The sequence below is a fragment of the Panthera leo genome, chromosome B4 (genome assembly GCF_018350215.1).
Source record: "Panthera leo isolate Ple1 chromosome B4, P.leo_Ple1_pat1.1, whole genome shotgun sequence".
Classification (NCBI taxonomy): Eukaryota; Metazoa; Chordata; class Mammalia; order Carnivora; family Felidae; genus Panthera; species Panthera leo.
Window position 1 is genome coordinate 118,428,482 of NC_056685.1, and position 14,259 is coordinate 118,442,740.

A 14,259-nucleotide genomic window follows, 5' to 3' on the forward strand; every position below is an offset into this window, starting at 1 on the left:
ATTTAGAAACTCAGAACTAACCCCCTCCGAATAAATTCTCCCGGATGGTTAATAGATTCACAAACCCGCTGTTGCTAAATTGAGCTCCAAGGATACATTTTTTGACTTCTGTGTTTAGAAGGACAAAAAGTTCATTGTGTCCTTTGGAGAATAACTCTTGCTGAGAAAACAGGAGAATTCTGAGGTCTCCAGTTACCTTTTCATGACAACATGTGAAAAAGCCTCTCCCTTTTTATTTCCAGTCAACACTAGCTTGTCCTTATTTTTTTGTGTGGCTGTGATTCTGTCATGCTTTGTAATGTTCATTTAATAATGTAAGGATATCACAGTATGTTTATATTACTCACAAAAGACCGTACCATTCTTTCTGGATGTGCAGCATATTTTTTAAAAAAAAAAAAAAGCTCTTTTAAGTAGGTTTTGTTTTTCATGCAGGAAAGGCTACTGGTATAATACAAGTCAAGGACACTTCCATGGTTGTAACCATGGCCCCTCCTTGTGGCAAAACACATGCAATGACTCTAAATGCCACCTCTGGTTTTTTCTTCTCCATCTAACCTTTACCAGCGAACCAACAGAGGAGTATAATACCCAGGCAATCTTTGTCCGGAATTTTAGCCATGACTTTGCCTCAAAGTTTCCTTACCACCCTACCCAAAGCATTTCCTTAATGGGCCAGCCCTCAAGTCTTTTCAGTACTGTCTCGTTATTTTTCATCCTACCAAGCTAAATGTGTTATTAATAACAACAACAAAAAAATTAAGTATGGTGTGCACACTAATCTAAAATTTTGAGTTGGCAATTAGTTAGAGCGAAATGCAATTAGATGTTTTCCTTCAAGTCCTAATTTACATGCTGGAAAACATGGGCAAGCTTCACAAGTAATTGCAAAAATAAGCCCCGCTTTCTCTGTTTGTGTGTAAATATAAAGCTTCCCAGCACACCTGCCTTTGCCTAAATAGAATAGAGTCCCAGGGGTCTTCTTGCTTTATGATCACTGAGATATACTGCAGAAAAGAAACTGATCAGCCTTTAGGTGGAAATGTGCTTTCTCTCCAATGCAGAAGCTCATTAATTGGCATTGACTTTACCCATCGAGAGCTGGGGTGTATAAACTAGGTCTGACAGAGCTTCATGTAACCCCATGAGGTGAATTAAGGCTCTTCAGAGCTCTAGTACCCCTTTTTGGGCACTTAGAGTAATAGCTAATGTAGTTCAATCCATTAAACATTTCATGGGCATCTGCCCTATGCAAGACTGTTAGGAACCCTGGAGGGTACAAATTGAATAAGATACTGTTGACATCTTCAAGAGGTTACTGTCTAGTAGAGAAGATAAGACACAGACACAAATACCATCATGAGAATGGCTTCACAGGAGATAGAGGATGGCGAACCTAAGCATCAATGCCCCTGGATGCTGCGCCTCGTAGCTCCTTGAGGAATGATGAGAAAAAGTGGGGGTGTCTCAGATACCATGTCAGTGCCCCAAGAGAGAATCTGATTTCAGCTTAGGTCCCAGTCAAGAAGCTAGTCTAACAATACAAGGGTGTGGAGTGGGGACTTCACGTTTCTGCAGAAAAGCTAAGGACAGGAAGGGGAAAGTAGGGTAATTTTGCAGAATATAAGAGCAAATGAAAAAATCAAGGACTACAGATTTTCTGCAAATAGCATTAAGGGCTCTGATAGAAGAAAAGAACATTTTAGTGAAGATGAGGGATCAAAACAAGAAATTCACAGAAAGAATCCTAGAGCACATAGAACTTGGATGATACAAAAAGGAAAAAAAAAATATTCAGCATGGAACAGAAACCTTTCTGTTGGCCACACTACTGAGCAGTTTTTCAATCCCTTAGTGAATAGAAAATTGGCCAACATCAGAATCTCCCTATATATAATGTATAATTCCTTATTTATAAATAATTTTGCTTGCTAACTCTACATAGCTGTCATTGCATAGCATGGGCTCAGTTATTATTTACTTATTTATACCCCCGTATTATTTCAAAAATAACTTGATGCACACTTTTATTACCTTCATAAAGTCCTAAGATAAAGAGCCCGTTTTAGATATTGTCACATATGCAGAAATTTAAACTGGGTGGACCCCACCCAACAGCAGTGATCAAGATTTTAATGCTCAGAGCTTGTAAAACCAAACAAGTAGCCCACAGCACTGAATTTTGCAAAGTGCCAAGCCTTTGTTGTGCCTCAGTGTGCTATAGACTACAAAAATGCAAAGTGTGGCTAAGTGTTTTGCTCAAGATAGAAACAAAGAAAAGTTATTCCAGCTGGAGGAACCAGGGAGAGCCACATTGGGGGAGTACCACTTGAAAGATGAGTAGGAAGGTAAGAAGAGACGAATTCCTGACACGGGAAATGGCATGTACAAAGGATGGAGGTAGGAAGTTACTTGGCAGTATGCATGGTAGAAAAGAAGAAAACAGAGAAATCGTTTCTGTCCTCCCTTTTTTTATAAGTCTTTGTTCTTTTTACATATAGGGACTATTGACAGGATGAAAGCTAGCACAGTATCTACTTCCCTATGGCAGATAATGAGATGCTAATGGACCCAGCAACACGCTAGATGGAGAAGATCCACCTGCATAGAGGTGCAGGTTACGAAAGGATTTCAGGGAAAATATTCTTCTTAAAAATATCCTCAATCCCTTGATACTCATTTCACCTTAAATTTCTCTAATGGGAGTACAATCTTTCATTTTACAGTTGGTAATAGTGCTTTAAAAGCAAATACTCTTAGGAGCACCTGGGTGGCTTAGTCGGTTAAGCATCCGGCTTCGGCTTAGGTCATGATCTCGCAGTTTGTGAGTTTGAGCCCCACATCCAGCTGTGTGCTGACAGCTGAGAGCCTGGAACCTGCTTCAGATTCTGTGTCTCCCTCTTTCTCTGCCCCTCCCCTGCTCACACTGTCTCTTCCTGTCTCTCAAAAATAAGCGTTAAAATTTTTTTTTTTTTAATAAAAGCAAATACTCTTAGAAGGGGCTACAGAATGGCCATCATTCCCCTGGAAGCATAGATGACATTGCATGTGACCAGTTTAGCTACAGAGGGAGGAAGAAGACAACGTAACAGAACAGCAGGCCTGAAACAGAAACAGGCTAAGGTCTAGGTTCAAGTTAGGAAACAAGAAGGGAGGAAGAGGGTCCAGAAGAAGAATCAGTAGTAAGAATGACTAGTGTGGCCAATGCTGTACTTATTTATACGGGAATCAGTTCTATGTGCAGAAGTGTCCCCCCAGACATTTGAGTGAGGAGGGCAGGGAAAATTTAGTCACTCCATTTTGGCGTAAGCCTCTAATAATCACAAGCTTTCCTATAAAACCCAGCATAAAGATGTCCATCCGGACCTCAAAATCACTTCTATGTTCCTTGAAGCCATTTCAAGCTTCAATAGGATCTTTTTATTCTACATGAAAAAACAAAGCTATGGACTGCTGAAAAATTATTTAAAGGCAAACCCCATTTCTTTAAACATGGGATTATTTTAATTTTCTTTTTTAAAATATACAATGGAAATGTGTGCTGAGGTTTGGAGGAGAGAGAGCTGCCACAGAAATGAAGAAAATGAAGGACCATGGCACAGGAGGGGCCTCTAAGCAAGAGGAGTGTGATCAAAGTGGGGCTTCCTTTTCGTGGTAGAGGGAATATAGGTTGATAAAACCAAGAGCTGCTTTTATAAAGGGAGCATCACTAAATGGACAGGGGAGCGTGGGAGCTGTCAACTACAGTCCCACGCTCTGCAGGAGACGTAAGGAGGGATCACAGGTGATTAGAAGTGTTTTGAGCTAACTGACTCTCCCAGGTAAGGTTAAGCTTAGCAAGAAGACCCCTGCCAGACTATCGCTCCAGCTTTGATCTGCACTCAGTAAGCAGCTGGCATTGTGACCCTTTATCAAAAGCATGTGTGAGTGGATGAAAAGATAAAGTGGAAGACAGTAGGTAGGAAGTATCCAGGTGTCCATGGTTAATTGCATTAAGCCTCACTTGTCCATCTGTGCACTGCAGGGGGTCCTTTTTTTTATTTTGTATTCAGGCATCATCAGCGCAGAGCAAAGGCCGGGGAGGTCCCCACTTCCTTCATCAGTGATCTGGAGATTTACTTATTTCCAGACATCAACTGTATCGTTACGTTGTCACCACATTCTCTCATGTTCCCTGCTGGGAAGGCCTTTTAATAATGACTGACTATTCTAATAGGATACCTCCTGGTTTGTTTTAACTTCATTCAAATCAACAAGCGGGTAAGAAATAGTAAGAGCCTAGACCAGAATAATGGTTTTTAAAAAAAGATAGATAATTCCAAGAAAAAAAATAAGGGAGTTAAAATCCACAGGAGTTGGTTAGTAATTGGATTTGGCTGAGGACTAGGGGGCTGTGAATTGGGTGGCTAACAAGAGGATGATACCACCAACTGAGGTGGAAAGTAGACTACCTGCGGAGCTCGTGGTGCCTAGGGGACACAATATTAATAAAGAAAGGTCAAGCTCTACTGTGGCAACAAATAACCCCCCAAATTTCAGTGGCTTAACAAACTTTTATTCCTGGCTCATATTACAGCTCAAGGCAGTTTGGGTAGCTCTCTTGGGAAGCTCTCCTTCAAGGAGTGACTCAGGAATCCAGGCTTCTCCCATATGATAATACTGCCATCTGGGAGAACTTTGCTTCCAGCCATGAAGACAGAAGAGAGATGTATGGAATTGGTGCCTATCATTTTCACTCACATCAGTCCATGGGCTAGTGCTCATTCATGTAATCTCCAACTGAATGCAGAAGAAGTTAGCAGCTATAGTCTAACTGTGTGGCCAGGAAGAGGAACCTGGTTGGATGAGCAACTAGCCTGTCTCTGCCATAGACATCTAAGTGGTAACAGAGTAGGCAGCTGAATATATCAGTGTAGGATTCAGGGTAAGAGGCATGAGACTGAACTGTAAATGTAGATTTGGACATGGTCAAGACTTAGGCCTAGAAAAGTCTACGAGATCAACCAAGGAGAGCATATAGCATAAGAAAAGAAGGAAAATCTAAAGAACACTAAGTTTTAAAGAGCCAGGGAAGGAAGAGCCACTGAGAAAGCCACTACGGAAAGTCACCAGGGACAAGGGGGGGGGGGGGGGGGCACAGAAAGTAGAATCTTCTTCTAGTAATCAAGATGTATTAATTAAATGTATTCAGCATTTGTTTACTAAGGGAATCTGGGTAATAGTGAATTAACCGTATTTACAAAGGCAAAAATGTTAGGTCATTCTTACTAAGAATTTTTATTTCTTCTTGGCAATAGAAGAATGCTAGAATTTTCAATTTACAGATGGGGAAATTGAGGCTGACAGAAGTAAGTTGACCCTGTTATACTAGATCACACACAAAAATCCAGGTATAGGCAGATAGAATGATAGGTTCAGAACAATCAGGATCCCTACTTTGCATGCTGCTATCAAGCTTCCTTCATTTATTCAGTAAATATATAATTAATGCTTCAGAGACATTATCCCTGCTCTCACTGAGCATTTTTCCAAGAAATGGGAAACCAAGTGCAGAGGTCTCCACCCTCCAACACCCAGGCTGGGGAGCTAATTAGGAGCTATGCCCCCCTCAACACATATCTCCTCATCCAGGCTCTAAGTGGGATAAATTTCAAGTCTGAAATGGATGGGCCCTTAATATACTTGAAAAGGTGCTTTTCCATTTTTGAGAAGGTGATTCCCCCATCTTTGTTAGCTGAGTAGTTTAGTAATTAGGTTCTTTATCACTTTGTCAAAATGGAGCAAGAAGAGCTAAACAAAGCTAGACTTCAGTGACCTGTATTCCATCAATATGAAGAAAATGGATAAGGTGACCCAATTTTCAAATCCTTTCCAAGGTAAAGAGCTCAATCTTTTCACACACACACACACACACACACACACACACACACACACACGCAAAGTGTTCTTTTACATCTGTCTATTTATCAAGTTACACAGTAAAATATTCTTATTATAATAAACCATAGAATTTAATGTATTCTATGAGATCATGAACATGATCATGCAATGCAAATTATCAGGGGAAAGCAACAATATTACAATAAACTTAACTAGTTTACTATTTTACTTTTTAATTTCAACTTAAGTGCACTCTTTATTCCCCTGTAATTGTCAGTAAAATTAAATTCTCTTTTCCAATTAGACTAAAATCAAAATGTTTAGCTGTTGAGCCTCTATGAGCTCTCTATAAATCTGCTTTAACAGGTAAAATAAAAGCCATATTTGGCACCCTATCAGTCTCCAACAGTGTTATTACACATTGTACACAATAAAAAGATGTGACTTTTTTTTTAATTTTCAAAGCCCAACTATAGGAAAGTTGTCTTGCTAATGATATTTTTTTTCCCTATTACTACCAACGAAACTCTGAAGCCAAGTTTTTCCACTGCTATAACCCCAGGGCCTAGTCTAATGTCTTGGTCACTGTACCTATTCAATATTTAGTCATTGAATGATTTGAATAGGTAAAAGCGTATTATTTACTAAAGATAAAGTAAGACATTTAAGGACCTTGCTATCGAGAAGCTTACATTTGTGTGGTGAGGGATGGAAATGTAAATATATAAATAAAATAATTTATTTTGCCATAGCTACTAGTGTACTCTTGATTTTTTAAAAAAGTTCTTGGGGTGCCCGGGTGGCTCAGTCAGTGAAGGGTCTGACTCTTGATTTCAGCTCAGACTCATGGTCCATGAGTGAGTCCTGCATCGGGCTCTGCACTGACAGCACGGAGCCTGCTGCGGATTCTCTCTTTCCCCTCTCTCTCTGCCCCTCCCCTGCCCATGCTCTATCTCTCTCTCTCTCAAAATAAAGAAATAAACTTTAAAAAAATAGTTCCTATTTATACAATTGAAGGTCATCCTCTTTAGCCAAATGAACAACTTCTGGAAGAATAAGCATGGTATGATAGAAGTGGGCATCCCACCAGCCAATTCTGTCTACTCAAGTTTGGTGAACCAACTTGACTAGCCTTGCACTCTGCCCCTTTAAGAAACACATGCTCCAAACCACCCAGCTCCAACGAAACAACTACTAAAAAAGCCTATGAACAATGGATGTTGCCTGTCCCTCATGCAAGGCTAAAGAATCCACCAGGACAAAGCTTGATTTCAATTATTCTGCAGGGCAAAAATGAAAGACTAATGTTATCTAGGTCTATAGATTTAAATTAGCAATTGTTCACTTAAGAATGTTGTTCTTGGTTAGCTGTATGTGTGCCCATATCAAATGTCTTGCACACATAGTTTTAACTTGTCCCCATCTGATTGAAGATAAACACAGCAGCCCTAGTCTGTCTGAGATGCCTAGCCTCCTCTTTCTGTATCCTGCTATATTATGCTCGCATGCTCTATATCAGTTGGCATTTATGTAAGAAAATGGAAACCACTCTAAGTATTTCAAGTAGACTGAATTTAAATTCAGAGAACTCGTGTTCTTAAAATCCTTGGAAGGGTTTGAGGAATCATAAACAATGAGATCAACTATAACACAAAAGAAAGTGATTTGGGGGATAAGGGGGAGGTTCAGGTTTAGAAATTTAATTTTCAAATATAGCCTGGATAAAGCAGCCCTTGTTTTCGCAAAGAACAAAAATTGTCGATCAAGAAGTGCATTCTATAGCCCTTTTAAGGAACTGTGACCTCAACCGCAAATTTCTAAAAACTTAAATCTTACTTGGTACGTGAGCAAACTCTGTTCCATGGAAATAAATATTTTCTCTAAAAATGTCATTTAGAGTTTGAAAACAGAAGAAGCAAAGCTAATATCCAGCATTGAGAGAACTGTGTTAAGTGGAAGAAACCTTCTAAAGATCAAAGATAATACAATAAAAAACAAAGGGTGGGATTAATTACTGTATTGTCTTTGATAGGTTTAGATACTTTAGATACTTTGTTTGATAGGCTTAGATACTCCTAAGCCCTAGGAGTCTGTAGCTTGCTTACAGGCCACAGGTAGCAATATTACCCATTACAGTAGCCCTAGATCTACAGTCTACCTTTTCACATTCAAGAATTTGACAGTCATTCCATAAGGCAATGTATGTAGAATCACTCTATACTTCAAAACTAAAATTAGCCTTTGAAGGGGAAATTTTTTTTACCATAATAAAGTACAGTTTAGAGCTTATATGCTTCTAGCACCAAAATCTATTCTATTTCTCTATTTTTGTTTTTAATAAGTACTGGTGGTTTCTAATTCTCTGAAGCTCTGCCCACGCTGGCACTCCCCACCATCATAGACACCTATGGCAATCCTTTGCTTTCCAGAGCTACACAAAGAGTCCACTCCCTCTTTACATGGTGCCTGGTCCTGACTGGCTAAGACCATGAGCATCTCCACAGCTATAGAAGCAAAGCATCCTTGGGGGCTTTTTTTTTCTAAGTCAAAATTTTAAAAAAGACATCTTACTGCCTTGAGTATTTATTGTCCCTAGAAGGATTGGTTACTCATTAAGCAAAAGATTGGTTTTTCTGTCTTCCTTGCTTTGTCAATATTTGGGTACAAGATGGTGCAGTCCTTCGTGCTTAAATATATTCTGGATCAGCATCCGAAAAACAGGGGCATAGTGGACCATCCCTCTAACACAAGGGTACTCTGAATTTTTGATCCAGGTCCTACTTTCGCAGAGGAAAAACCCCCATGACCTTCCTATCCTTAGCATTTGCACAAAAGAAAGATGAAAATGAAGAATTAGAGCAGAACTGAATGACATTTAACATGACAATAAGATAGGGATTTTCCAAAATGACCAATCAAAGCAAAATCTTTTTAAACATTCTTTTACGTATTTATGTAACAGCAGCAACCAGATGCTGTGACTCATCCCAGATCACAGCACACTAGTGAGGCACTGGTAACAAAGCACCATGTCTGCAAGTTAAATTCTATCCAAATGTAAATACGTAAGACTAGAGTTTTATGACAATGGTAAACATCATGTAACTAGTAGTGTTGTTATTGTTTATCATTTTCTTCAAAGATACAGTCTGAATGAAACTTTCACAAGCCCAAGTATAAAATATGCACAAATTTAATTCAATTTGGCAAACAAATACTACATGCTATTGTTTGCTATGCACTAAACTGGCCTCTGATAATATGGAGAAAAATGAGATCTAGTCCCTGACCTCAGGGAACTCAAAATGTAGGAGGAGACAATGTGAAAAAATAATGAAAGTTCATTGTAATAATATTTATGTAAGGTGTTACAATACCATGTTTTTCTTTTTTTTTTTTTTTAATGTGTGTTTATTTTTGAGAGAAAGAGAAACAGAGCATGAGTGGAGGAGGGGCAGAGAGAGAGGGAGACACAGAATCCGAAGCAGGCTCCAGGCTCCAAGCTGTCAGCACAGACCCTGACATGGGGCTCAAACCCATGAACCATGAGATCATGACCTGAGCCAAAGTCGGGTGCTTAATCGACTGACCTACCCAGGTGTCCCATAATACCATGTTTTTCAAACTGGATTATAATTATTCTACAGGGGTACAAGAAATGATGCCAGAAAATACCCAAATTCATGGTGTAAAAATGGTTCATTATCCCACAACATCAATTGTATTTGAAAATTTGGAGACTATTTTTTTAAATATTTTTTTAAGTTTATTTATTTTTGAGAGAGAGAGAAAGCATGAGTGGGGTCAGGGCAGAGAGAGAGAGGGAGGGAGAGAGAGAATCCCAAGCAGACTCTACACTGTCAGTGCGGAGCCTGATGCAGGGCTGGAACCCACAATCTGAACTGCAAGATCATGACCTGAGCCAAAGTCGGTCGCCTAACCGACCGAGCCACCCAGGCACCCCAAAACTTAGGTACTACTTAAGTGATAATAGATAAATATTATTTTTATAATTTAGTCTACAATGCAAAGTTCAAGTTGGGATAGCTGACAGTAGGATCCACAATGGATCACTTTGTCTTGCTATTGAAGTTTTATGGGTAGACATTTGTGAAAAAACACTGACAGGGACTGGAAGCCTTTATTCCTTCCTCCCCCAGCTTCTCTGTGTTAATTGATAATATAACTTTTTATGCTTTTTCAATCCTTGTGGAATTAATGAGTATAATACTCTGTTGGCTTTTAATGATGTTACCCTCAACTGATTTTTTTTTCTGTAATTCAATGTACCTTGAAAGAAAAAAAATTCCCGTTGCAGTACTACATCAAGGTCCCCAAAAGAATATTAAGAATACATATGAGATGAACATTCAAACCTCATTGAAAATGTACAGAAACTTCTTTGAGAATTTAGTTTTTAATAGAGAAAAAATTCTTCTCACTGTAAGAGATATCTATTGTATTTATAAGGATACATATCTAATAAGCATCTTACCTACCAAGATAAAATGAATTTGGCTAGCACCTAAATGCATTTAGATACTTTCCCAGGCCAAGGACAAGTAAAACATTATTTTTTTAATTTAAATTTTACTTAGTTAACATACAGCATAACATTCATTTTGGAGTAGATACCCGTGATTCATCACTTACATATAACACCCAGTGGTCATCTCAACAAGCATCCTCCTTAGTACCCATCACCCATCTGGTCCATCTCCCACCTACCTCCCTTCATCAACCCTCAATTTGAGTAAAACGTTATTTAAAATGAAATGACTAACACAATTTGCTATGTGAAGTCATACTTTTATACTACTTATAAATGTATTAAAATTACATATTACCCCAGATTGAAGTTAAAATAATTTCTTCTGAAACAAAAAGCTTACTAAAAAATAAAACAAGGAGATACTCTCTTTTTTGAGCTGTTTCTTCCTTGTGCATAATCCCCTGTTGATCTCACGGTAGTCTACATTTCCAAATCTGAAAGTCAGCCAATAGGCAGGTATTTATTAAATACTAATTGGGTACTGAGGCCAGTTCTGAGAACTGTGGGGAAATAAGAAAAGCAATATAAGACTTGGTCCCAGTCCTCTAACAGGTTCAATTAGAAAAAAAAAAAAACAAAAAAAAAAAACACCCTCTACTTCTTACAGTCTCTAATAGCAAAATTCTTTTTAAGTTCAACAGCAGATAATGTCTTTGGCTCTCGATGGAAAGCAGGTTAATGGAGTTCCAGAGAACCAATCAAGACAAACCTAGTAAAACAACAATGTTACAGCTGACATGATCTCAACCCCCAACTTCCTTCTGCACAAAGAGAGTTTTAAGAGAAAAGATATATCATACAGTTTACAATTTATATTTTTATAAACTGTACATTATTTACTAAATTAACAGCAAATAGTTCTAGGCATTGTCCTTTCTTTGCAGATGTAAGACAGCAACAAGAGCAACTTCTATCTTTACATTCTTCTTTGTGATTCTTGGTTTTATACTATTTCCTTAGCTTACTTTACTGGCATCATCAAACATTATTTTCTTCCTGCAGTTGAATTCTAGGAATATCTAAGAAAGTGATAAATCAGAAAAAAACATAAGCTGAAAATGTGGGAGACTTCTTAAAAATGAACCCAATAGTCTTTAGTACCATTAAGTCAGATTACATAGGCAATGGTCAATTTTTTTTGCTATAGTATACACCAGTAACCATAAATTGGTATTTTTTTTTTTAGAAAAATACTGGCACAAAACTCCCTAAATACTGTTCAATCATTATTGATACTTTGATGGAAAAAAGAAGTTATTGTACGATGTATTTTAGTATATGCATGTTGTTTGTTTTGTATGGACGTGAGTGATGTTGTATGTTATAAGGTTGAACCAAGATACAACCGTGGGACTAGGCAAGATGAAGAAGCATACAAAAAGAAGAGAAATAAGAAATGAGACATTATTTTAAGACCAGATGTTTGTATTTGAGTTAGTATGTTCTTATGACATAATATGTCATGAAAGATTCTCCTAGGAGGCAAGACATATTTGGAGGGGGAATGTTATAAAATCAAGCAAACAATAAACTGTGAATGGAAAATTTCCTTCCTTATCTGTATTTTAGGTCATTTTTGTACAATGTGAGAATAAATCTAGTGGATTCTATTTGGGGGTACCCCTACTAGTGGATCCACAAAACACAACTTGTCAAGAAGGTAGAACAAACATCAAAAATCTACTGTACAAGCTGTAAACTTTTGTTCAGAATTCACTAAAAGCATCCACCCTATTACTTGAAGCACTTATAACAACAGTATCAACTGTCTAGATTTGATCCTTGACTTACCCAAGATTACTACTACTCTTGGAAAGTTTACTTAACCTTATAGGGTTTTTTTGTGTGTGTGAAGATTAAACATGATGTGGTATATAATGTACTTAACATACAGCAACTGCTCAATAAATGTTACAGAAAGAGACAAGGAGAGAGAGGTAGGTGATGATGAAAGATAGATGATAGAAGATGATAGATAGATAGATATATGTGTGTATATATATATATATATATATATATATATATATACACGCATATATATATACACGTGCATATATATATATATATATATATACAGAGAGAGAGAGAGAGGAGAGAGTGCTTTTAGTCAATGTTTACTTTCAACATAATGGTTTATATTATATGGAATCACAAGGATGTTGCTACATGTGTGAAGTCATAGCTTAAATTTAGAGATTTTAATTTAAAACTTTAGAGGTGTTGGTTGATTTCACAATTATGCCTGAAACTCCTGTTGAGTAGAAACACTGTCTGATTATCTTCTCTTTGTTCTTAAATTAGGGCACCCTCATTCTATAGTAGTTGAAACTTACAATTTGAAATCAGCATCTTTCATTGTTCTGAGGATTTATTTTTCATATCAAATTCACTTTTTGGTTCGGTAGGTTCTAGCAGTAATGTTAGACAAAGTCTTAATGTATTGAAACTGTCAGGAATAAATAATTCATGTATGATTTAGAGCAAAATAATCTAGATAAATACTTTCACTTCCAGTTATTACAGAATAACTATTAGAGATTTGCTTCCTGCTAACGACAATTCTAACACTGGACAAAGTACATAAAGCAATTGTTTTAAGACTTTTTTTTAAATTCTTTTTTGATGTTTGTTTATTTTTTAGAGAGACAGAGCACGAGTGGGGGAGGGGCAGACAGAGGGTCAGCACAGAGCCTAACACAGGGCTTGAACTCACCGCGAGATCATGACCTGAGCTGAAGTTGGACACTTAACCATCTGAGCCACCCAGGTGTCCCAACTTTTTCAAGACTTCGAACAGCAAACAGCACAGGGCTGTCTTCTTTGAGAGGAGGGAAATACACAAAGTGAGGGCAAATGGAGATGGACAATCTCCTTGAGCTAAGGAAGCAATGAGTGGAGCTCCAGGTGGCTAAAGGGACTGAAACTGGCAGGGCTAGGTAATGGAAAGAGGAATCCACACAGAAAAAGTGAGGCTCACAAGAAAAGTGAGGATTCATTGTAGGCTCTTGGCCCAGAAAAAATTATATTTCACCTGCTCTCTGGGCATCTTTTTTGCCCAGTCCAGTTGACACACAAAATTAACCATCACAGGCCTTCTCTGTGACTCCTCTACTCAAAGATAAAGTTATTCCAGGTCAGAAAACCATGCAGGGACTACAGAGGTAAACAATTTAGAAAGTTCTTTTACCAGGGTGCTTGGGTGGCTCAGTCAGTTATGGGTTTGACTCTTGATTTCGGCTCAGGTCTTGATCCCAGGGTCATGGGATCAAGCCCTGCATCGGGCTCTGCACTGAGTGTGGAGCCTGCTTAAGATCCTCTCTCTCTCTATCTCTCTCTCTCTCTCTCTCCCTCTCCCTCTCCCTCTCCCTCTCCCTCTCCCCTCCCTTCCTCCCCTCTTCCCCATTCCTTCTCTTTCTAAAATAAAAGAAAGAAAGCACTTTTAGTAACATTTCACCTTATACACTCAGCGATCTTGTAATGTCCATTTTACAGATAAGGAAACTGAAGGTGAGAGGGATTGGTAGGCCTTTGCACATGGTCATAACCAGAACTCCAGTCTCATGGTTCTGATTCAGTTCTCCTCATGCCCCCATGGTGTTGGGGTGAGGAAAGCAATGAGATTGGTAACCTGAGCTGGTAGAAGGAGAAGTCTTGGGGCAGACCACAAAAATGCAGCCATGAGCAGTTACTAGGATTCCCTGTGTGAACTATGTCAGGAGAGACAGTAGACTTGGTATTTCAGACATATGACAAGAACCTGTATCTGGAACCATCATGTCTCTTTTCTTTTAAAATTCATTTAAACTTTTCTACTAACAACTTGGCTT